The 22,750-nt window shown below is 42.7% G+C and overlaps 1 protein-coding gene across 1 annotated transcript in view; it reads right to left on the reverse strand.

The window, feature by feature from the left end:
• Positions 1-13,650: 13,650 nt before the first annotated feature.
• The window catches only part of LOC106583036 (chemokine-like protein TAFA-1), a 264,250-nt gene continuing 255,150 nt past the window's right edge, over positions 13,651-22,750 (reverse strand). Inside the window, exon 6 of the mRNA XM_014166794.3 lies at positions 13,651-15,018. The gene's annotated coding sequence lies outside the window, so the exon portion shown is untranslated. The remainder of the gene's footprint in view (positions 15,019-22,750) is intronic.

The raw sequence follows: 22,750 nt of genomic DNA on the forward strand, positions 1-22,750 counted from the left end.
CGCGGTGTCAGACCTGTTAGTATGTGTGCAGTGCAGCAGAGCCCCTCTCTGAGGGCCTTTATGGAATGTGTGTACAGTTTATCTATGTATATGTGTGAGAGCCCGCCGATATGGAGAAATCAATTTGAGGTCACCTCGGGAGGGATTTCATACTGTTTGTTAATAATGCCGAAGTCTCAGCTTCTCTCTTCCAGCATGCCTTTGATTTATCACACCATAGGGGAGAGAGGAAGGACCAGGGGGATTTCACTGGACAGGTCCACCAGACAGATTGTGACAGGGTGGGCCTCTCCCATGAATGGATAAACCTGTTATGCTTAAGCTCTGAGCTTATTTCCAGTGTGAGGCCTGAGTTTGATGACCTTTGCAGTTGTGGCTGGTTGTGTGCACCAGAGAGAGGCCTTTCTCCCTGGTCTCTGGGCTGAGTAACCAATGGTTAATGCCCTCCACTGTGACTCCATGCTGGCAGGCCTGTCACACACTCTACACTCCTGGACTGCTGGGTTGAACTAACCAAACGCTGAGTGCAGAGATTTCTGTTCACCTTTTCCTTCAGACCTGTGGAATTTTAAATCTAACAACTGATCTTTGTGATCTTTGTATTGAGAGGGAATTCACAGTGGGTTGTGTTGTTGCAACCCTATAAATCAAATCACATTTTATTGGTCACATGCACGTGTTTAGCAGATGCGGGTGTAGCGAAATGCTTGTGTTTCTAGCTCCGACAGTGCAGTAATATCTAACAAGTATGGGTGGACCATTTCAGTTTGTTAGTGATGTGTACACCGAGGAACTTGAAGCTTTCAACCTTGTCCACTGTGGTCCCGTCGATGTGGATAGGGGGGTGCCCCCTCTGCTGTTTCCTGAAGTCCACGATCATGTCTTTTGTTTTGTTGACACTGAGTGAGAGGTTATTTTCCTGGCACCACACTCCCAAAGCCCTCACCTCTTCCCTGTAGGCTGTCTGTCATTGTTGGTAATCAAGCCTACTACTGTTGTGTTGTCTGCAAACTTGATGATTCAGTTGGAGGTGTGCGTGGTCACGTAGTCATGGGTGAACAGGGAGTACAGGAGGGGGCTGAGCATGCACACATTGTTGAGGATCAGCGAAGTGGAGGTGTTGTTCCCTACCTTCACCACCTGGGGGCGGCCCGTCAGGAAGTCCAGGACCCAGTTGTACAGGGCGGGGCCCAGACCCAGGGCCTCGAGCTTAATGATGAGCTTGGAGGGTACTATGGTGCTGAATGCTGAGCTATAGTCAATGAACAGCATTCTTACATAGGTATTCCTCTTGTCCAGATGAGATAGGGCAGTGCGATGGCAATTACATTGTCTGTGGATCTATTGGGGCGGTAAGCAAAGTGAAGTGGATCTAGGGTGACAGGTAAGGTAGAGGTTATTTGATCCTTGACGAGTCTCTTAAAGCACTTCATGATGACAGAAGTGAGTGCTACGGGGCGATAGTCATTTATTTCAGTTACCTTTGCTTTTTTTGGTACAGGAACAATGGTGGCCATCTTGAAGCATGTGTGGTCAGCAGACTGGGATAGAGAGAGATTGAATATGTCCGTAAACACACCAGCCAGCTGGTCTGCACATGCTCTGAGGACGCGGCTAGGGATGCAGTCTGGGCCGGCAGCCTTGCATGGGTTAACACGCTTAAACGTCTTACTCACATTGGCCACGGAGAAGGAAAGCCCACAGTCCTTGGTAACGGGCCATGTCGGTGGCACTGTGTTATCCTCAAAACGGGTGTAGAAGGGTTTTAGCTTGTCCAGATGCAAAACGTCAGTGTCCGCAACGTGTCTGGTTTTCCTTTTGTAGTCTGTGATTGTCTGTAGACCCTGTCACATACGTCTCGTGTCTGAGCCGTTGAATTGCGACTCCACTTTGTCTCTATACTGATGTTTTTCCTGTTTGATTGCCTTTCGGAGGGAATAACTACATTGTTTGTATTCTGCCGTATTCCCAGTCACCTTGCCATGGTTAAATGCGGTGGTTCGTGCTTTCAGTTTTGCACGAATGCTGGTATCTATCCACGGTTTCTGGTAAAGGTAGGTTTTAATAGTCACAGTGGGTACAACATCTCCCATACACTTCCTGATATACTCAGTCACCGTATCAGCATATTCGTCAATGTTATTATCTGAGGCTACCTGGAACATATCCCAGTCTACGTCATCAAAATAATCTTGAAGCGTGGATTCTGATTGGTCAGGCCAGCGTTGAATAGTCCTTAGCACGGGTACTTCCTGTTTGAGTTTCTGCCTATAGAAAGGGAGGAGCAAAATAGAGTGGTGGTCAGATTTGCCAAAAGGAGGGTGGGGGAGGGCCTTGTAGGACTCCCAGAAGTTGGAGTAGCAGTGGTAGAGTTTTATAGCACCGCGAGTGCTACAGTCAATGCGTTGATAGAACTTCGCAGCCTTATTCTCAAAATGTCTTTGTTAAAATCCCCAGCTCCAATAAATGCGGCCTCAGGATATGTGGTTTCCAGTTTGCATAAAGTCCAGTGAAGTTCTTTGAGGGCCGTCGTGGTATTGGCTTGAGGGGAATATACACGGCTGTGACTATAATCGAAGATAATTCTCTTGTGTGGTATTCTAGGTTGGGTGAACAAAAGGACTTGAGTTCCTGTATGTTTTCACAATCACACTATGAGCCATTAATCATGAAACATACATCCCCACACTTCTTTTTCCCGGAGAGATATTTATTCCTGTCTGCGCGATGAACTGAGAACCCAAATGGCTGGATGGACTCAGACAGTATATCCCGAGAGAGCCATGTTTCCATGAAACAGAGTATGTTACAATCCCTGATGTCCCTCTGGAAATAAATCCTCGCCTGAGCTCGTCAACCTTATTATATAGATACTGAACATTAGCGAGTAATATACTCAGAAGCGGTAGGTGGTGTGTGCGCCTCCTGAGTCGGACTAGACGTCCACTCTGAGTACCTCTCCTCTGCCGGCGGTGTTTTGGGTCTGCCTCTGGAATCAGTTCAATTGCCCTGGGCGGTGCAAACAAAGTATCCGATTCGGGAAAGTCGTATTCCTGGTCGTAAAGCTGGTAGTGCTGGTGAGTTTCCGCCGCTCTGATATCCAATAGTTCTTCCCGGCTGTATGTAATTACACAAAAATAAATCTGGGCTAATAATGTATTGTTGGGAGCATGGGGTTGGAATGCAGTGCAGACTAGTAGTAGGAACCTGACTCTAATTACACATTTGGGTCTCAGGTAGGTCTCATGTGTTAAATACACTGTCCTGTACAGACTTTACTTTACTGACCTTTAGTCACGGAGGCAATCACACACTTAATCATTGTCTTACCATCTTATCAACCCCAGCTCAGAGTAGAGGGAGACTCACCTCTCTCTCTAAATCCTCAGTATTCATGTTTTATTAATGTCATATGCTCTTTAGTCGGTCTTTCTTAACTGACAGGTCATCCCATTCCTTTTCACAAATCAAATTAGCTCAGTCGGCCATTAATCTTGGCCTGGTGCAGCCTCTGCTAGGGAACGGACACCTTATTCATTTTCTTAATTAGATCTCTTATTAGGTGTCTGAATCATCACCTCTAATTACGCGTTCTTTGACTCTCACACTTTCACCTGGCTACGCAAATTATTTGTGCAAAGTGAAGTATTTAAATGGATTTATTTAATGTAAGTGAGTGTGATTAATGTATGAAAGTAAAAGGGGAGGATTTTTCCTCCCCTACTGCATACAAGCCAAGATGGATCCCTTAGGCCTGCAGTAAGTCCAGAATGGACTTACTTACTGAAAGGCAGAGTGATGCTAGCAGATAGTAATTATGGCTGTGTTGTAATGCTATGGATGTGTGTTATTTCACATAGGAGTCCCATCTTATTCTGTCTCAATTCTCATCCAAAAGGCAATTACTGTCAAAATAATCAACACAAAGTACCATGGTTTCGGGCATTGTGTTATTTTTCAGTGGTACACACTCCGGATAAAGTGTTGGGCATGTCCAGTAGAATATACTGTTGCTGCCATTGTTTGTGTTTGGATGGCAAATGTGAAGGTGATGATATGAAAAAGACAGAGTGTATGGCAGAACGCTCACACACCACAGACATACGCATTATAGGCTGATGAAACTGTTAGGAAATGAATTGTTCATAGAGAGTTTAAATGGTTTCATTCTGATCAATTTGAGACAAATGTGATGCCAGTGGTAAATGATATGTCTGGTTGTAAGGGCCCTTACCTCCTACGGATATGTCTGGTCTTCCTCCTACGGATATGTCTGGTCTTCCTCCTATGGATATGTCTGGTCTTCCTTCTATGGATATGTCTGGTCTTCCTCCTACGGATATGACTGGTCTTCCTCCTATGGATATGTCTGGTCTTCCTCCTATGGATATGTCTGGTCTTCCTCCTACGGATATGTCTGGTCTTCCTCCTACGGATATGTCTTCTTCCTCCTACGGATATGTCTGGTCTTCCTCCTATGGATATGTCTGGTCTTCCTCCTATGGATATGTCTGGTCTTCCTCCTACGGATATGTCTGGTCTTCCTCCTACGGATATGTCTGGTCTTCCTCCTACGGATATGTCTGGTCTTCCTTCTATGGATATGTCTGTCTTCCTCCTACGGATATGACTGGTCTTCCTCCTATGGATATGTCTGGTCTTCCTCCTACGGATATGGCTGGTCTTCCTCCTACGGATATGTCTGGTCTTCCTCCTATGGATATGTCTGGTCTTCCTCCTACGGATATGGCTGGTCTTCCTCCTACGGATATGTCTGGTCTTCCTTCTATGGATATGTCTGGTCTTCCTTCTATGGATATGTCTGGTCTTCCTCCTACGGATATGGCTGGTCTTCCTCCTACGGATATGTCTGGTCTTCCTCCTATGGATATGTCTGGTCTTCCTCCTACGGATATGGCTGGTCTTCCTCCTACGGATATGTCTGGTCTTCCTCCTACGGATATGTCTGGTCTTCCTCCTACGGATATGTCTGGTCTTCCTCCTATGGATATGTCTGGTCTTCCTCCTATGGGTAACCTTGGCAAAGAAAGCTAGGTCCAGTCACTGCATATTATGAGAAGACCAGTGGATTGTCAACTAGAAGTCAAACTAAAGCTTTGTTTATACCTGGTGTATCCGTCTACACTTGTAAGATGTCCAGACACAATGCATATATGACTAACTCCAGAGGTGGTATTCAAACCCCTTGACTTTTTCCACATTTTGTTACCTTACAGCCTTATTCTAAAATGGATGAAAAAAAAATAGAAATTTGTTATAATTTAAAAAACTGTTTTTGCTTTGTTACCATGGGCTATTGTGTGTAGATTGACTTAGGGGGGAAAAAAACAATTAAATCCATTTTAGAGTAAGGCTGTAACGTAACAAAATGTGGAGGGGTCTGAATACTTTCCGAATGCACTTCCTCAATTAACCCTGCACTTTGACTCGGTACTGGTACTCCTTGTATATAGTTTCGTTATTGTTATTTATTGTGTTAATATTTCCATTTTTATTTTTAACAAATTGTTGTTAGTTTCTATCTCTGCATTGTTGGAAAAGAGCTCGTAAGTTAGGCATTCACGGTAAAGTCTACATTCGCCGCATGTGACAAATACAATTTGATTCGATTTTATTTGATGAGGGTGAGTATTAAAACAGGCCAGCCAAAAGGATACTCTTTCTGGAGTTGTTGGCAGGAAGCTTGCATGTGTAATATATTACAACTATAAGACTCTTTCTAAACCTAAGGTAACACACAGAGAAACAAGTCAATCATATAGTATATATCCCCCAGCTATACTTACCTGCTTGTCAGTTGCATTGCGCCTGCAGTGTAACTTTGGATTCGGGACCTTTCCTCAAAATGTCTGATTGGATAATATTGCAGAGAATGTCTTTATGAATGTAACAAAAATAACCTTTATGAGCAAACCACATTGTGCCTCAGTAAGCATAATAAAACCAGTGTTTATACAGCCACCCTGTCTGTTTTATTGTCTGTCAGTACAGTGCAGTGTTCCTCGATGTGGCCTGACAAATAGAATACATTGCTTTGATGGCTCAGGCAACAGCATCTCACATCCAATGTAAATCAATGGCCATCGCCTTGAGACACAGACACCATTCTATTTGGGATGATAGCTTGGGAAAAACAAGGTGAGGAAGGTAATACAAAAAAGAAATTCTCTGCACAGTCATACCAGGGAACTGTCATGGGGATACATCTAAATTGATTTTTGCACCATACCCATGTTAACATTCCATTGGATCTGCCACAGAGGCTATTTTCTACCTGCTTTTCAGAGCCTGTTGTTTTTTCCTTTGGAATTTATATCGTTAGGTTAGGGTGATTTGCAAGGCAGGTAGCTGGCTTGTATTAGACAGCACATTATGGGGATTCATAGCAAAATGATAAGAACTCCATAGTTCCTTTAACGAAACATGCCTGGATGGATGTACATTCTGAAAAGTTTAGATTTCACCTACTTGGACAAATTGATTCTGAATCCAAAATGATGGTTGTCCATCAAAGGGGGCTCCACTCCCACCCTGCCTCAAAACTCTGTCCTTTACCTCTCCCAGCATGCCCTTGTGGTGTTCATTTGCACACTGCCCAGATCCAAACAGCCTATTGGCTGAGGATAGAATTGGAATTGGGCATAATTGTTTTATCCTCCCGCAAAATTAGCCTCACCATTACCATTAATCCAAACAAATCACACTGCTGAGCGCTACTCTGACCATTACTGCAACATAGCAATCTGGAATGAGCTATGCTGCAAGAACATTTACTGTACTGCAACAACTCTTTTATTGACACGCGTCCTCAGAGCATGTGCAGAACAGCTGGCTGGAGTGTTTATGGGCCAGCTGGCTGGAGTGTTTACAGACATATTCAATCTCTCCCTATCCCAGTCTGTTGTCCCCATTTGCGTTAACTGAACTAAATGACTATCACCTCGTAGCACTCACCTAGGTCATGATGAAGGGCTTTGAGAGTCTAGTTAAGGATCATATCACCTCCACCTTACCTGACACACTAGATCATTACAATTTGCATACCACCCTCACAGATCCACGGGCGACGCAATCGCCACTGCATTAAACTCTGCCCTTTCCCACCTGGACAGGAATACCTATGTGAGAATGCTGTTCATCGACTACCGCTCAGCCTTCAACACCATAGTGCCCTCTAAGCTCATCACTAAGCTCAGGGCCCTGGGTCTGAACCCCTCATTGTGCAACTGGGTCCTAGACTTCTTGACGGGCCAACCCCAGGTGGTGAAGTTAGGCAACAACACCTTCACCACGCTGATCCTCAACACGGGGGCCCCACAGGGGTGCATGCTCAGCCCCCTCCTGTACTCCCTGTTCACCATGACTGCGTGGCCATGCATGTCTCCAACGCAATCTTGAGCAAGGCACTTAACCCTTATTGCTCCAGGGTCACTGTTGATAATGGCTGATCCTGGCCGTAACCCCACTTTCCGAGGGTGTGTCAGGGGGAGTTGGAATATGCAAAAAACAAAAGTCCAATTCACACAAATTGTGAAATAGGACAAATATTTTTTATTATGGTAGGCCTGATTTCCAACGACGAGACAGCCTACAGGGAGGAGATGAGAAACCTGGCGGAGTGGTGTTAGGAAAATAACCTCTTCCTCAATGTCAACAAAATGAAGGAACTAATCGTGGACTACAGGAGACAGCAGAGAGTGCACGCCCCCATTCACATCGACTGGTCGCAGTGGAAAGGGTCAAAATGAGGCTGAAGAAATTTGTCTTGGCCCCCAAGACCCTGACAAACTTCTACAGTTACACCATTGAGAGCATTCTGTCGGGCTGTATCACCGCCTGCTACGGCAACTGCTCTCCAGAGGGTGGTGCGGTCATCCCAACACATCATTGGAGGAATATTGCCTGTCCTCCATGACATCTACAGCACCCGGTGTCACAGGAAGACCAAGAAGATAATCAAGGACCTCATCCACGCTAGCCACGGCCTGTTCACCCCACTACCATCTAGAAGGCAGAGACAGTACAGGTGCATCAAAGCTGGGACTGGGAGACTGATAAACAGCTTCTATCTCCTGGCCATCAGACTGTTAAACAGTCATCACTAGCCGGCCTCTGCCCAGTAACCTGCCCTGAACGTTAGACACTGTCACCAGTTGGCTACACCCGCTACTCTACCCTGCACCTTAAAGACTACTGCCTCATGTACATAGTCATTGAACACTGGTCACATTAATAATGTTTACATAGTGTTTTACTACTTTATATGTATAAACTGTATTCTAGTCATGGCTCATCCTATATAACTACTGCTGTACACAGCTTTTCTATTCATATACTGTCCACACTGTCTATACACACAATTCACATATACTTCTATATATAGAAAAATATATATATTTATATTCCGGACTCTGACAATGCTTGTTCTGATATTGCTCGTTCTGATGTCTTAATTTCTTATTTTTTTGTAAAAAAATAAATAATTGGGGGGGGGGGGGGGGGGGGTTTATGTGTGTATTGCTAGATATTACTGCAATGTTGAAGCTAGAAACATAAGTATTTCGCTGCACCTGCAATAACATCTGCAACACTCTATACGCGACCAATAAACTTTGATTTGCCGGGTAGCATGGGGATGCTGCAGGGGGGTTAGTGTATTCTGTAACCTAATATTATAGGAATCAACTCACTCTTTTGTGACTTACATTTGATGACAAGTGTAAACATAGAAGAGTAAATACCTACAATGTACTCCCTGAAGGCCATTACATTTATGCATGGTCTTTACTATGGAAATTGCACTCACTGTTTCAAAGCCGAGGAAGTCTTTCTTTTGGGATGAAATAGCATTTTGTGTACTTTGTGTCACATTTGCCTTACAAAAGACATGACATTGAGTTCCTGACAACTATCTGAGCACAGACAGTCTTTCAGATGAAACACCTTGAATAATGAATGAACAGAAAGTTTAATCCTAAGAAGTTTTATGGAAAAAAAAAAGCTTTACAATCAGCCTCAAATGGAATTGGGAGTCATTTGGGAGTCAAAATCCTGAATATTGTTACTGATCATTTATATAGATAATTTATTGAGAGCTTGTTTGCCGTGTAAGTCACTCAGATCAATAAAAATGTAAGTGCACTCAGTCATTGTTGTGATGGAAGAATTCTGAGAAGTTAATTAAGTACCTATGCTTCATCAGGCCAGTTTGAAATCTATGACATTGGGCTGTAACCGAGGAGCAAATGGAATGGATGAACTCTCTGAGGAATATAAACTAAAGCAATGTGGGACATCTCAATGGGTCTAGGAACAACAGCTATAGGGTTGATTCAGAAACACATTGAGCTGTGGTTGAGAGAAACACAACAGTGACATGTACAACACTGGAGAACATTGTGGAGCTACTTCTTTGAAAACGGTGAAAAACATGTGGAAGCTTATGTGATCTTCACATACCAGACGGTTGAACTGTCCATTACATCCTGTGCTTTTCTCTAGGTTTGATTGCAGGTGGAGTCACAGTGAGTCAGTCACAAGTTGTGGTACGCTGTGATTATTAAGGTCACTGTGTGGAGGCCTATGTCCTATTCAGAAAGGAAATCACTACGCCGAACCAGCTGCAAAGAACACGTATGTTGAAATGCACTGCGACTTGTGAAAAATGTACGCTGTGTACATATAAGTCTCTTAGGCTTAATGCGCGATATTAGTTATCTCTCTCTCTCTCTCTCTCTCTCTCTCTCTCTCTCTCACTCTCTCTCTCTCTCTCTCTCTCTCTCTCTCTCTCTCACTCCCCCCCCCCCCCGCCCCAGTTTGGAACACAGCTCTGGGTCATTCACTCTCGAGTGGAAAACGATTGAGAGTCACTATGCTGACGTGTGGCTGATTCTGTGGAGACATTGTGATGAAAAATGGTCTCTGTTTAATGGAAAGTGTGAAGTTTGAAATCTCCCAGGAAGCCGAGAGTGCTGTGGCCCCAGCGCCCCTTGTGGAACAAGCCCTGTCATGTACTGCACATAACCATTCATGAGGAACATGATGGATCTCATTGTTGGGCCCGTCTCAGGGTAGTGGCTTTTGGGTTGACTTTGCTTTCTAGGGAGAAAATATGGTGGCGAATTGTCATCCCGGCTTATCATTATCATCGCAGCTGACAGTCATAGACTGGCAAGTCATTTGACTGTAAAGTGTGTTGGCGGTTCGTGGGCATTGTGCAGTGTCAAGGGAGGCAGACAGTGATGTATTGGGTGTCTATTAGAGTGTGCATTCATTTGTCACAAGGAATTGTGTTGGAACAGTGTGGCAATCTGTTTCCGATTGTATTGTGTCGAGTTGTGATTTTGCCCAAAAACTTCAGAAACGAGAATATAGCTGTGTGTTACATGTGGAAAAATTAGTTCGGGCTACTTAAAAATGTCACTGCAAAACAATCTGTTTATGTTATCTCCTACCATATACAGTGAGTGTACAATGACATAGACTGACCAGCTGAATCCAGGTGAAAGCAATGATCCCTTATTGATTTCACTTGTAAAATCCACTTCAATCAATATATATGAAGAGGAGGAGACAAAAGGATTTTTAAGCCTTGAGATATTTGAGACATGGATTGTATGTATGTGCCATTCAGAGGGTGAATGGGTAAGACAAAATATTTAAGTTTCCTTTGAATGGGGTATGGTAGTAGGTGCCAGGTGCACCGGTTTGAGTGTGTCAAGAACTGCACAGCTGCTGGGTTTTTCACGCTCAACAGTTTCCCGTGTGTATCAGCAATGGTCCCCCATCCAACTTGACACAACTGTGGAAGGCATTGGAGACAACATGCGCCAGTATCCCTGTGGAACGCTTTTGACACCTGGTAGAGTCCATGCCTGATGAATTGAGACTGTTCTGAGGGCAAAAGGGGGTGCAACTCAATATTAGGAAGGTCTTCCTAATGTTTTGTACACTCAGTGTATATTTCACCTACAGTATATAAGGGATAATTCAGTTTTACAGCAAAACATCAACACACATACTACCAATCATAAACTATTGTTAGGCCTATTACATGTATACCTTCACAATTATTCAAAAGTCAAGTTGACTGCAATTGGCTATTGGAGTGAATAAAGACTTCAGATCTTTATTCTACACTACAGCAGCTCAGTCATGACAGCTTTGCTGACACCCCTACTATAATAATAATCCCATTCCACTTTGCTTGCTCTGTGATAAAGAACTCAAAATCTAGTATACTGTGGCCACTCTTTTTCTCTGAAGTCTTTTCCTCACCAAATGGATCTGGGCTAATAACTAGGCATCAAAGTCAGATGCTGCAGCCACTAAACAGCTGTCATTAAGAAGACGTTTGAGGTTATTCATGATGTTTGGGAGACTTTAGACATCTGCCAGAGATCAGTGGAAAGGTGACATTTGGGATGAGTCATGGTCCCTATTTACATATATATTTTTTTTACCTTCATTTGACTAGGCAAGTCAGTTAAGAACAAATTCTTATTTACAATGACGGCCTTACACTGACCAAACCTGGACGATGCTGTGTCAATTTTGCCCTGCCATATTGGGCTCCCAATCACTGCCGGTTGTGATACAGCCTGAATTTTAACCAGGGTGTCTGTAATGACGCCTCCAGCACTGAGATGCAGTGCCTTAGACCTCTGTGCCACTCGGGAGCCCCGAGTGAGACTACTTTACAGGTTTTGAAGACATTGAATTCAAGACTACCTTTCACAGACTGAACTCATTGATCATTGAATCCACAAATTATAGTCTGATAGAAAGTGTATTAACCAGATATAGTCAACTATAGTAGTTGTACCTATAGAAAGTTAATAGAAGTTGTGTTGGAAGTTCCAATCAATCCCGTTGAACACTTGATCAGTGTAGTGTTCCATCAGTGCTTTATACAACGGCTGATTGGTTAAAAGCACGTTCCAGTGTCTATTCCACAAGTTACCACTGGCTAAATCTATGACGTTAAAGTGCCTATTTACTCTGTTCCATATGACTGCGCAATCCACTGTCTCATCAGGCCCGGGCAGGGAAGTTATAAACTTGATCTCCACTATAAAAAGCATCTAGACATTATCTCACATTTCTTTTAGACTAACATTTAGTTTTCTACAGCAGAGATTTGTATAAACCTTACTGTCTCTCTCCAACATTTGCAACATTGTTTCAATATATCCTCCAAACACCGGCTTCTTGGGCATTATCACTTAAGTGTTCCATCAGTGTAGTGTTCCATCAGTATTAGTGTTCCATCAGTGTAGTGTTCCATCAGTATTAGTGTTCCATCAGTATTAGTGTTCCATCAGTGTAGTGTTCCATCAGTATTAGTATTCCATCAGTGTAGTGTTCCATCAGTATTAGTGTTCCATCAGTATTAGTGTTCCGTCAGTGTAGTGTTCAATCAGTGTAGTGTTCCATTAGTATTAGTGTTCCATCAGTGTAGTGTTCCATCAGTGTAGTGCTCCATCAGCTGTCATGCTGTCGGCTGTAGAACAGCGGTACAGGTTGATGCGGACATGGTTGCTTCTCAGAGGGAGGCTGGGGGGCGTGATTGACGTGTCGCCTGTGACATTGCAATAATAATGTGGAGAGGGAGAGAACCGAGGTCTGTTATCTATGCAGGTTGCGTTCAGCTCTACTCCGCCTTAAATGGAGCAGGACCTCCCTCCACAGCATGACTCCATCATCTCTGCACAGGAGTGGAGTGCATAAAAGAGAACAAAGAACAAACATATCTCTACTTCTCTTCCAGCACTTATCCAAGAGCACCCTTTAAACACAATCCACTTTAGAACCTGCATAAACAAGGAGAGAAAAACCCTATGATGTGTACATCTTCATGCATTTAAGGATAATCTTCACAGTATGTCACAGCACCATATCTTCCCTTCAGAAACTTTAGATTCTCCCGCTCCTCTACCTCTCACTGCAATATACACACTCAGTCATGTTGTTCTGTACAGACACAATGACACCACAGGAAGCTCTGAATCCTATTAGATATGAAACAAACAAAGAGAGGAATGGGAACGGCTCATTGAGGAAGAGAAAACACACATTCCATCTCTCTCTCTCTGCATATCTTCCTGTGTGATTTTGGCAAGACCGCTGGGAGATTGATGTGTCTGTCAGTTTGATACCTTCTGTGACTGTGCAGTGAGGAACCAAACGGCACAAAAAAGCAGAATTTCTAAATGACTAATATACAAAAGTGTCTGTAGGGAGATAAGACAACTCTGCATCAAGAGATATAGCTGGGCATGATATTGGAAATCTTTATTCTAATTGCATAAATTCATTGAATATGTTATTTTGATAAATTCTCTTTGGCACCAAGGGAGTTGTGTAAATGAACAATCACACACTAATTTGTGTGTGTGTGTGCGTGTGTGCGTGTGTTTTTGAGCACGTCTGTGTGTATGCATATTTCCGCCAGTTATTTTAATACTTGTTAAAAGCGTTGTTGACTGAGTGTGGACTCAGACAAATGGTATAATACTTATCTGTTCACAATATAGATGGCACTTAGAGGAAATTATGAATGTACGCACCACAAGAAAAAGCACCCACAGTAAAACAGTAAACGTTTAGTAAACTGAGACAGGAAACTCATTATAGAAAACCCCTTTAATTCTGATAAGACCGTATGTATATTTAGTGAAGGTACTGCATGTCTGTTCAATATGTCCAATACTTTCTCAATGTATTTTTCAAAATATCGTCTGGGAAGTCTTTCAGTGTGTCAGTGTGGAATCTACGCACAACAAGCAAAGTCAAGTCCACAACCATTCTCAATAGCAGACACAGGACATAAAATAACTCTCAGATACTGGACCCAGTTGCACTGTTGTTATCTATAATTTATAACAAAAAAAGAGGACTTGGGTCACTGTTGATGCTTGTTTCTTTTGTGAGGCAGTTCTGTACAGTAGTTTAATAATCTTTACAGAAGCTATAGGGATTCCTATTTTCCAAGCACATCACTGAAGGGTGAATGAGACCAATACTTTCTCATTATGGTCCTGCAAAGTCTATTCCAGAGATTCTCAATGAAATCAAACACTGCAAACAGTCCTATACACAGAGAGGATATTCAACCACTACCTTTGACTAGGAATTCACTGTACTTCATAATCAGGTATAGAACTGAACAATTCCATGGAAGGATCTCCTCGCAGGATATGTTTACTGTATAAGAGAGCCCTCAAACTGCCTTTTTTATCCTGTATTTACAGTATATATACACACAACTATATTATGTACAAAGAAAAAGCTCCAATGAATAACATAGAGCGTGCCAACAAAGAACAGTTCTGAATGACATGTCAATCATGGACAGTGACTATGGGCCCCTGGGTTGACCCCTGTGACCTCTGAGTGTCTGTTTAATCAGCGTTGTGTTGTTGTTCCTGGGGGCATTGCGTAGGCAGAGTCGACAGCAGTCAGGGTCACTGCCCAAGCTCCGCACAGTCACAAGAACGCTGGCATGCTGAGATGTCGCTTCTAAGATGGACGCTGATGACAAGGATTATTGAAAAAGGTTCAATCGATCCCCACATAATGTCCCTCCAATGTGCCACTGATCCTGTAGGATCCCTTGCTCAGTGGCACTGAGGCTCAGTGAGGATAATACAGTTTACCTTTGGGGAGGCGTTAGTGTCTTCAAATAACGTTTTTACAACCTCTAAATAACCCCTGCTAAGCTGTTTTAGTTTCGAAAGGGAGGAAAAAAAAGCATGAAGGAAATTGGCCGTGGTTGTTGTGGAGGAGAGTCCCGACGTGAGGCTCATTGATCAAAAAGGGATTAGTCTGGTCTAAAATCCTTGGCACCACCCGAGCGAAGCTGTTTTATCTAGGAGGATATCCTTTTTTTTGCAGTCACGGGTAATCCAGTTGATGTAATAGTTTTAGTCCGTTCGGAGGGAGGGGATCCTGGCTGGGAGCCTGCAAGGGAGCTCTTTGTTAGGTCCTGGGGTGAATCTGAAACACACAGGGAAGAGGAGAAGAGAAACACACACACACTTAGACAGAACAAAGGCATACAAGTGCGTGAGGATTACACCCCGAGGAATTTCTCCATTCCACATGTCAAAACAAGAGGTCTTTTGAACTGAGAGGCTCATCTCTCTCACCTCCCCTCTGCTGTTATTGCTAAAAACAGACAGCTTTTGTGAGAGTGAGCAACATCGAAACTGAGTTACGTTCTCAGCCATGAGATATCAGAGAGTCAGTGCAAAAACCTTGGTGTGTTTCCATGCTGTGTTTGTCTGCTCTGGGTAATATCACTGTGGCATATTTTCTGCTTTATTACTTCACACTTCTTTACACATGATCAACATCATGGAAAAGCCTGTGCTTCCTCAAACAGAACCAGCCAATCATCTCTCAGTATTTCAGCCTGTCTATCTGAGCGCACTGAAGTGACTTTGGTTCTGCTAAAAGGGACGTATGCCTGACTGTCTCCCTGTGGTTTAAATTCAACAACTCTTATTTAGTGTCAGTCGTGAATCTGGCTGGATTTCAGTGGCACATTGTGCAGCCCTCAGGCAGCTATAGAAGGCTTTTCAGAGGGCTGAATGAGGTGCTCAGTATGTTCATGATGAACCAGACTGCTCAATCTTTACCTGCTGCATCCCCTTTGTCTCGTCTTGGTTACACACACGGTATGTTTTCCAATGTTGACAGTGTGTCTCAATATATCATTTAAAAGTTAACATCTCCTCAAAAATGTGATATTATGTTGGATATTTACTCAAATGCTCATTTACCGAAATCAACAACATTCACAGCAATCAATCTAAAACGTTGACTCGCTGATAAATCCTGTCTAAGAATCAGAAATGAGGACCGAGAATAGGGGACAGACCCTGCACAACGTGGAGCTAATAAAAAAAAAATAAACCTTGTGGCTCTGGTCTCGCCCTCACACTGCTCAAAATGACATTTCCATCCACCGGTCTCTGCTGGTGGTGGCAGCCAGGTGTGTGTGTGATTGAGACAGCGACAGGACCCTGGGGGACCCCTCGGGGCCCTGGGCACAGCTCATACTAAGAGGTCTGTGTCGTAATTTGGAGATTGTGTGGGTGGATGGTGGAATGATGTGGAGGCTTATAGCCTTTCTCTCTGACAGGTCAGAATGTTCATGCAGTTTGTTAGTGGCCCTGTGTGCACCACCTCTGTCAACCCAACTCTCCTGTCCAAAGTCCTATGTTAGCATCATTTTGTATGGTTCACTATCATGGTATAACATTGTGATGACATTCAACATTTTCAAGATAAGTGCCACCTTTTTTCAAAGCTGGAGTGATATAGTTTTAGACAACATTCACAACCATAAACACCATATAGGATCGTCTGACTTAGTGTAGCATGACGACTCGATCATTCCCATTTTCTCTTTACCAGGCCACAGCCTTACAGTAGCAGGTACCACATGTACTCTCCACCTTCTCTTCTCTCTATACAGAACTAGCCCCTTTGGTCCTTAATCCTTAGGGCTTAGCTGTCCAGCATTTGCATCTGTTTCATCTCTATCAACCAATGAATGGCCAAAATGTCACAGTTTGTTTCAGCAGAAAGTGACCTCTAATATAACAAGCACAGTTGTCATTACGCCTGCTTCTCCCACAGAGAGACAGACTGAATCCCATAGAGGTTTGTTACATTATATGCACATGCTGTCATTTCAGCTGTCCTCTGTTCTGTCTCCTTCTCTGGAAAGGAACAGAGCAGTAGCAGGTAGGGATGGATTGGAAAAGGATTCCCAAACTTTTTTTTCCTGTTGGAAACGAAGCCCTCTGCATTCTAATTTACAGGCCACATTAAAATGCAATTTGCATAGACATCAATAAGTAAAAAGAGCCAAGGACAATTGCCTTAGCGAAATCATGTAGACATTCTCTTTCCTTCTGTTTCTCGTTAAGTGCTGAACACATCCATTCCATTTGTTGAAGAACTTCTTTGAAAAGCAACGAAACCCCCTCAAGGAACAGAAAACTCCAGACAACAACAACATACACCAAGATCCATTTAATGTGACACTGACAATGGGTATAGAGCAAAAGAGTAGAAGCAAGCAGATCCACTTTACATGAACCTTCCATCATAACGCCTACATAACACTGTTATGAGAATGACATGACAGATGACATAAACAGTGAAGGTAGTTGATGTCAGCTGATGACAAATCCCTTTATGACACCGTAGGCTCGGCCCTAAACTATGTCTCTCTGTCACCTGGGGCTGCATGGCAAATGGAGCAGCAAAACACAAATGACAATGCTTTAAGGACCAGTACGCTCTTCCCCCCTCTGAGGGCCAAAATGTATCTCTCTCTCTACAGCAGCGGTCACAGACATTTTCTGAGTCAAAATGCAAGCCGAGATCTAACGCTCAGAAAAAAAATATCATCACTTAAAAAAAAGTATGCCTATGCAACATTAACCAATTAAAAACAGTTCTGCAGCAATGAGGTTTGCGCAGCAGGCTGTAGGCCCAATACATTATCGCTGCATATTGGCTAAGCTTGAATTGCCCTGCCAATGTTGTTCTTCTAAGACAATTTTGAAATGATATATTTCAACATTTAAGGTGTATGACCACACTGGTAATAGATCATTTGTTGTATTACTTGTGACAAACAGCTGAGTGAGCGTAATCATTCACTTTTTTTTACTGGACTGATGGCCTGCATCTGATAGTCAGTTTGAGGGGAGGGAGGGAGCAGCGGTGAGGCTGGCTCTTACCCGATTCACCATCTCTCCTCTCTCCTTCCGCTGAGAAAAGGGGACACAGTCTTCCAGCTGCAGTATTTCTGCCTCGCACCAATTTATGTTGTTGAAAAATTCCTCGATATTAAAAAAGACACGCCTCAAGTAACAACAACGCAAGCTTATCGAAACACTTTGCTATACTCATTCATTGCAGCTGCAGTGCTGGTTGTAGTGTGAGTGGAATTTGGGAGAACGTGCATTTTATGAACTATTAAAGTGTTGAACAAAGTGTTGACAGTGCTGAATAACAACTTAAACATGAACTTACTCATAAACACAGCAGCTCTTTGCTGTATTCGTTGAGTCTCTACTCATGGTTTTAAAACTTTTGAAATCTCACATGATCAACTTTGCTGTGCGTTCGATGCTTCCTATTACAGTGTGCAGACACGTGCAGACACGGTGTTACGAGCTATCTGATTGGTCAGTGGTAGGCCTATAGGTGCACTTGATTTGCTATCTGGGACTGCTGGGTAGGTGGAGTTCTACCTTCAGACACATGCAACGGTTAAAAATGGGAACACTTTGCGTTCCCGGTGCTAGGGGCTGCTGAATCAAGTGCACTTAATATCAACAGCATGAAAAAAATAAGAAAGAAAACAGGAACACAAGGCTTTATTGTTGTTGTTTTTTTACGGAAATGTTTGATGCATTAGGTTTTGTTGTGGAATTGTTAGATATTACCTCTTACAGTGGGGGGAAAAAAGTATTTGATCCCCTGCTGATTTTGTACGTTTGCCCACTGACAAAGAAATGATCAGTCTATAATTTTAATGGTAGGTTTATTTGAACAGTGAGAGACAGAATAACAACAAAAAAATTATAAATTGATTTGCATTTTAATGAGGGAAATAAGTATTTGACCCCTCTGCAAAACATGACTTAGTACTTGTCTACTACTTTGTCTACTGTTAAGACAGTTAAAGCGGTAATCAGCAGTTGAAACAATTAGAAAGTGGAGGGATGGGGCTGGATAAATGTAACCACTCTCAAATTCATAGACAGAGGTATGTACGCAATGACTGACCATCCATGTATATGTTTACATTTACTTTGTTTAAAAACATTGGAGTAAAACAAGATCAAATTCTGGGTTCTGATGGGGTACGACAATTGAACTAAGCTCATGAGCTCAGTATTTCTACTTTGCACACTCACCTACTGCAAATCTACAATTCCAGTGTTTTTTAATTGCTATATTGTATTTACTTCACCACCATGGCCTTTTTATTGCCTTTTACCTCCCTTATCTCACCTCATTTGCTCACATTGTATATAGACTTGTTTTTGTACTGTATGTTTGTTTTACTCCATGTGTAACTCTGTATTGTTGTATGTGTTGAACTGCTTTGCTTTATCTTGGCCAGGTCGCAGTTGTAAATGAGAACTTGTTCTCAACTTGCCTACCTGGTTAAGCAAAGGTAAAATAAATAATAAATAAATAAGGCATTTAGAAGTTGCAGTATATTCTTCAACAATCAATGGGTACATATCATTAATTTATAAGTCCAGAAATGTATGTAGCAACTGTAGACTACCCCTTTAAGCTTACATCAGCTGTCATGTCATTATTATGAAAGCAAAATGCAGATGGATGGTTAATGTAAACTATTACCAAAAAGATATACACTACCGTTTGTGAGTTCGATTACAGGCTCCAAATGGCCAGAAACAAAGAACTTTCTTCTGAAACTTGTCAGTCTATTCTTGTTCTGAGAAATGAAGGCTTCATTAAATAGTACCCGCAAAACACCAGTCTCAACATCAACAGTGAAGAGGCGACTCTGGAATGAGTTCCTCTGTCCAGTGTCTGTGTTCTTTTGCCCATCTTAATCTTTTCTTTTTATTGGCCAGTCTGAGATATGGCTTTTTCTTTGCAACTCTGCCTAGAAGGGCAGCATCCCGGAGTCGGCTCTTCACTGTTGACGTTGAGAATGGTGTTTTGAAGGGTACTATTTCATGAATCTGCCAGTTGAGGACTTGTGAGGTGTCTGTTTCTCAAACTAGACACTCTAATGTACTTGCCCTCTTGCTCAGTTTTGCACCGGGGCCTCCCACTCCTCTTTCTATTCTGGTTACAGCCAGTTTGCGCTGTTCTGTGAAGGGAGTAGTACACAGCGTTGTACGAGATCTTCAGTTTCTTGGCAATTTCTTGCATGGAATAGCCTTCATTTCTCAGAACAAGCCTGTAATCGAGCCCACAAATGTTGAAGCTCCAGATACTCAACTAGTCTAAAGAAGGTCAGTTTTATTGCTTCTTTAATCAGAACAATAGTTTTCAGTAGTGCTAACATAATTGCAAAAGGGTTTTCTAATGTTCAATTAGCCTTTTAAAATGATAAACTGATTAGCTAACACAACGTGCCATTGGAACACAGGAGTGATGGTTGCTGATAATGGGCCTCTGTATGTAGATATTCCATAAAAAATCGTCCATTTCCAGCTACAATAGTAATTTACAACATTAACAATGTCTACACTGTATTTCTGATGGGCTTTTCTTTCAAAAACAAGGACATATCTAAGTGACCCCAAACTTTTGAACGGTAGTGTAAGTTGAACACATGATTTTACTGTGTGGAGTAGCGCCAGTTGTTCATTTGAACAATTGATTTATGATTTCTCTTATTCAACACATTTGATGGTGATGCGTCTGTTGCACTTTGCTCTGAACAAGCCTCCCAGATGGGATATATCCTGTTGTGTTTTGTGACTGGCTTGAAAAGGTGCCTTCTGGTACTTCTGCTAGACAACATGTGGCTTTTGAAACAGCAAAGCATATACTGAATTTACATACTGAGGCAACAGCTAGGAAACTATTAGTATTAGTGAAACGGCTGTTATCAGTTTCTTCTTCTTCTCTCAGCCATGAATGATCCTGGGCTAACAGTCAATCTGCCTGGTGACATGTACTGTCTGTCTGGTAGGGATTCTTGATTATATTGAAGCCTTCACATAATTAGATCTTTATAACAAAAGGGGCAGGTAAGCAGAATGAAGACAAGATGTTACATTTCAGCTTTTTTTTTGTTCTCTCCCTTTTCCATGTAACTGTATGGCGTGAGAAAAAGGATTGATCTATTTAGCCAATGGAGCGGGTAATGTGGATCTATGCTGGGCGTGTGTTTGGAGGGGTCCCTCCCCAGTTCCCTTCACTGTGACTTCCTCAAACAAAAGGCCTGCCTTGTCTGCTGCTGATAGAGTACAGGCAAGCAGGGCTCCCCCTCTGAAAGACAGCAAGAAAAAAGTCTGTCAGGCACTCGCTTTGTCAGCTTCTAACGTTCATGCCAATTTAAAAAACGAGTATTAAAGCTGATGTATTTATGTGTGTCTGTGTGTGTGTGTGTGTGTGTGTGTGTGTGTGTGTGTGTGTGTGTGTGTGTGTGTGTGTGTGTGTGTGTGTGTGTGTGTGTGTGTGTGTGTGTGTGTGTGTGTGTGTGTGTGTGCCTGATTGCATTTCACTGAGGCTGTTTAGAGCCAAATGAAACCCTGCAGGTGAAATGAAAAGGGGGAAAAAAAGTCCTGTAGGATTTACTGGAGTATAACAAAACAAATACAGATGAGGTTATTTGCCCTCAATGCAGAAAGAATGAAGGATGTTGATTAAAACAGGAATACAGAGAGGGAAATAAAACCCTTTTAAATGGTCTGTTGTCTATGCTGTCCGCTGATAGTTGTCTAAATGCCCCACGTTAGAGGCAGATCAGGACATAAAGCAGCCTCTGATAACAACCCACACAACAAGAGGGGCAGAAGACAGACATACCCAAGGGTGTCAGACAAACTCAAACACACACACACACACACACACACACACACACACACACACACACACACACACACACACACACACACACACACACACACACACACACACACACACACACACACACACACACACACACACACACACACACACACACACACACACACACACACACACACACACACACACACACCCGAGATTAGCACATCATAATGGGATTGGCAGACTGGGACTATGCACTGTAATCTAATTCACACAGTACAAAGTAGCAAAATAGGACATGAAACAAAGGAGAGAATGGATGAAAGAGAGGGACTGATCCTACTATTACACACTGATCTGACCAGAACAGCAAATGACCAGGGCTGTGTTTGTTTGTATACATGTGTGTGTTGACAGGCGGCATGCATGTCTTTGTATTTCCAGATGTACAGTACCAGTCAAAAGTTTGGACACACCTACTCAGTCAAGGGTTTTTCTTAAATGTTTTACTATTTTCTACATTGTAGAATAATAGTGAAAACATCAAAACTATGAAATAACAAATATAGAATCCTGTAGTAACCAAAAAAGTGTTAAATCAAAATCTATTTTATATTTGAGATTCTTCAAAGTAGCCACCCTTTCCTTGACAACAGCTTTGCACACTCTTGGCATTCTCCCGACCAGCTTATTTGGAATGCTGTTCCAGACATCTTGAAGGAGTTCCCACATATGCTGAGCACTTGTTGGCTGCTTTTCATTCTGCAGTCCAACTCATCCCAAACCTTCTCAACTGGGTTGAGGTTGAGTGATTGTGGAGGCCAGGTCATCTGATACAGCACTCCATCACTCTCCTTCTTGGTCAAATAGCCTTTACATAGCCTGGAGGTGTGTTGGGTCATTGTCCTGTTGAAAAAGAAATGATAGTCCCGCTAAGCGCAAACCAGATGGGATGACGAATTGCTGCAGAATGCTGCGGTAGTCATGCTGGTTAAGTGTGACTTGAAGTTTAAGTAAATCACAGACAGAGTCACCAGCAAAGCACACCCACACCATCACACCTCCTCCTCCATGCTTCACGGTGGGAACCACACATGCGGAGATCATCCGTTCAACTACTCTCCTTCTCACAAAGACACAGCAGTTGGAACCAAAGATCTCAGACCAAAGGACAGATTTCCAAGGGTCTAAT

The sequence above is a fragment of the Salmo salar genome, chromosome 22, assembly GCF_965601325.2.
Source record: "Salmo salar chromosome 22, fSalSal1, whole genome shotgun sequence".
NCBI lineage: Eukaryota > Metazoa > Chordata > Actinopteri > Salmoniformes > Salmonidae > Salmo > Salmo salar.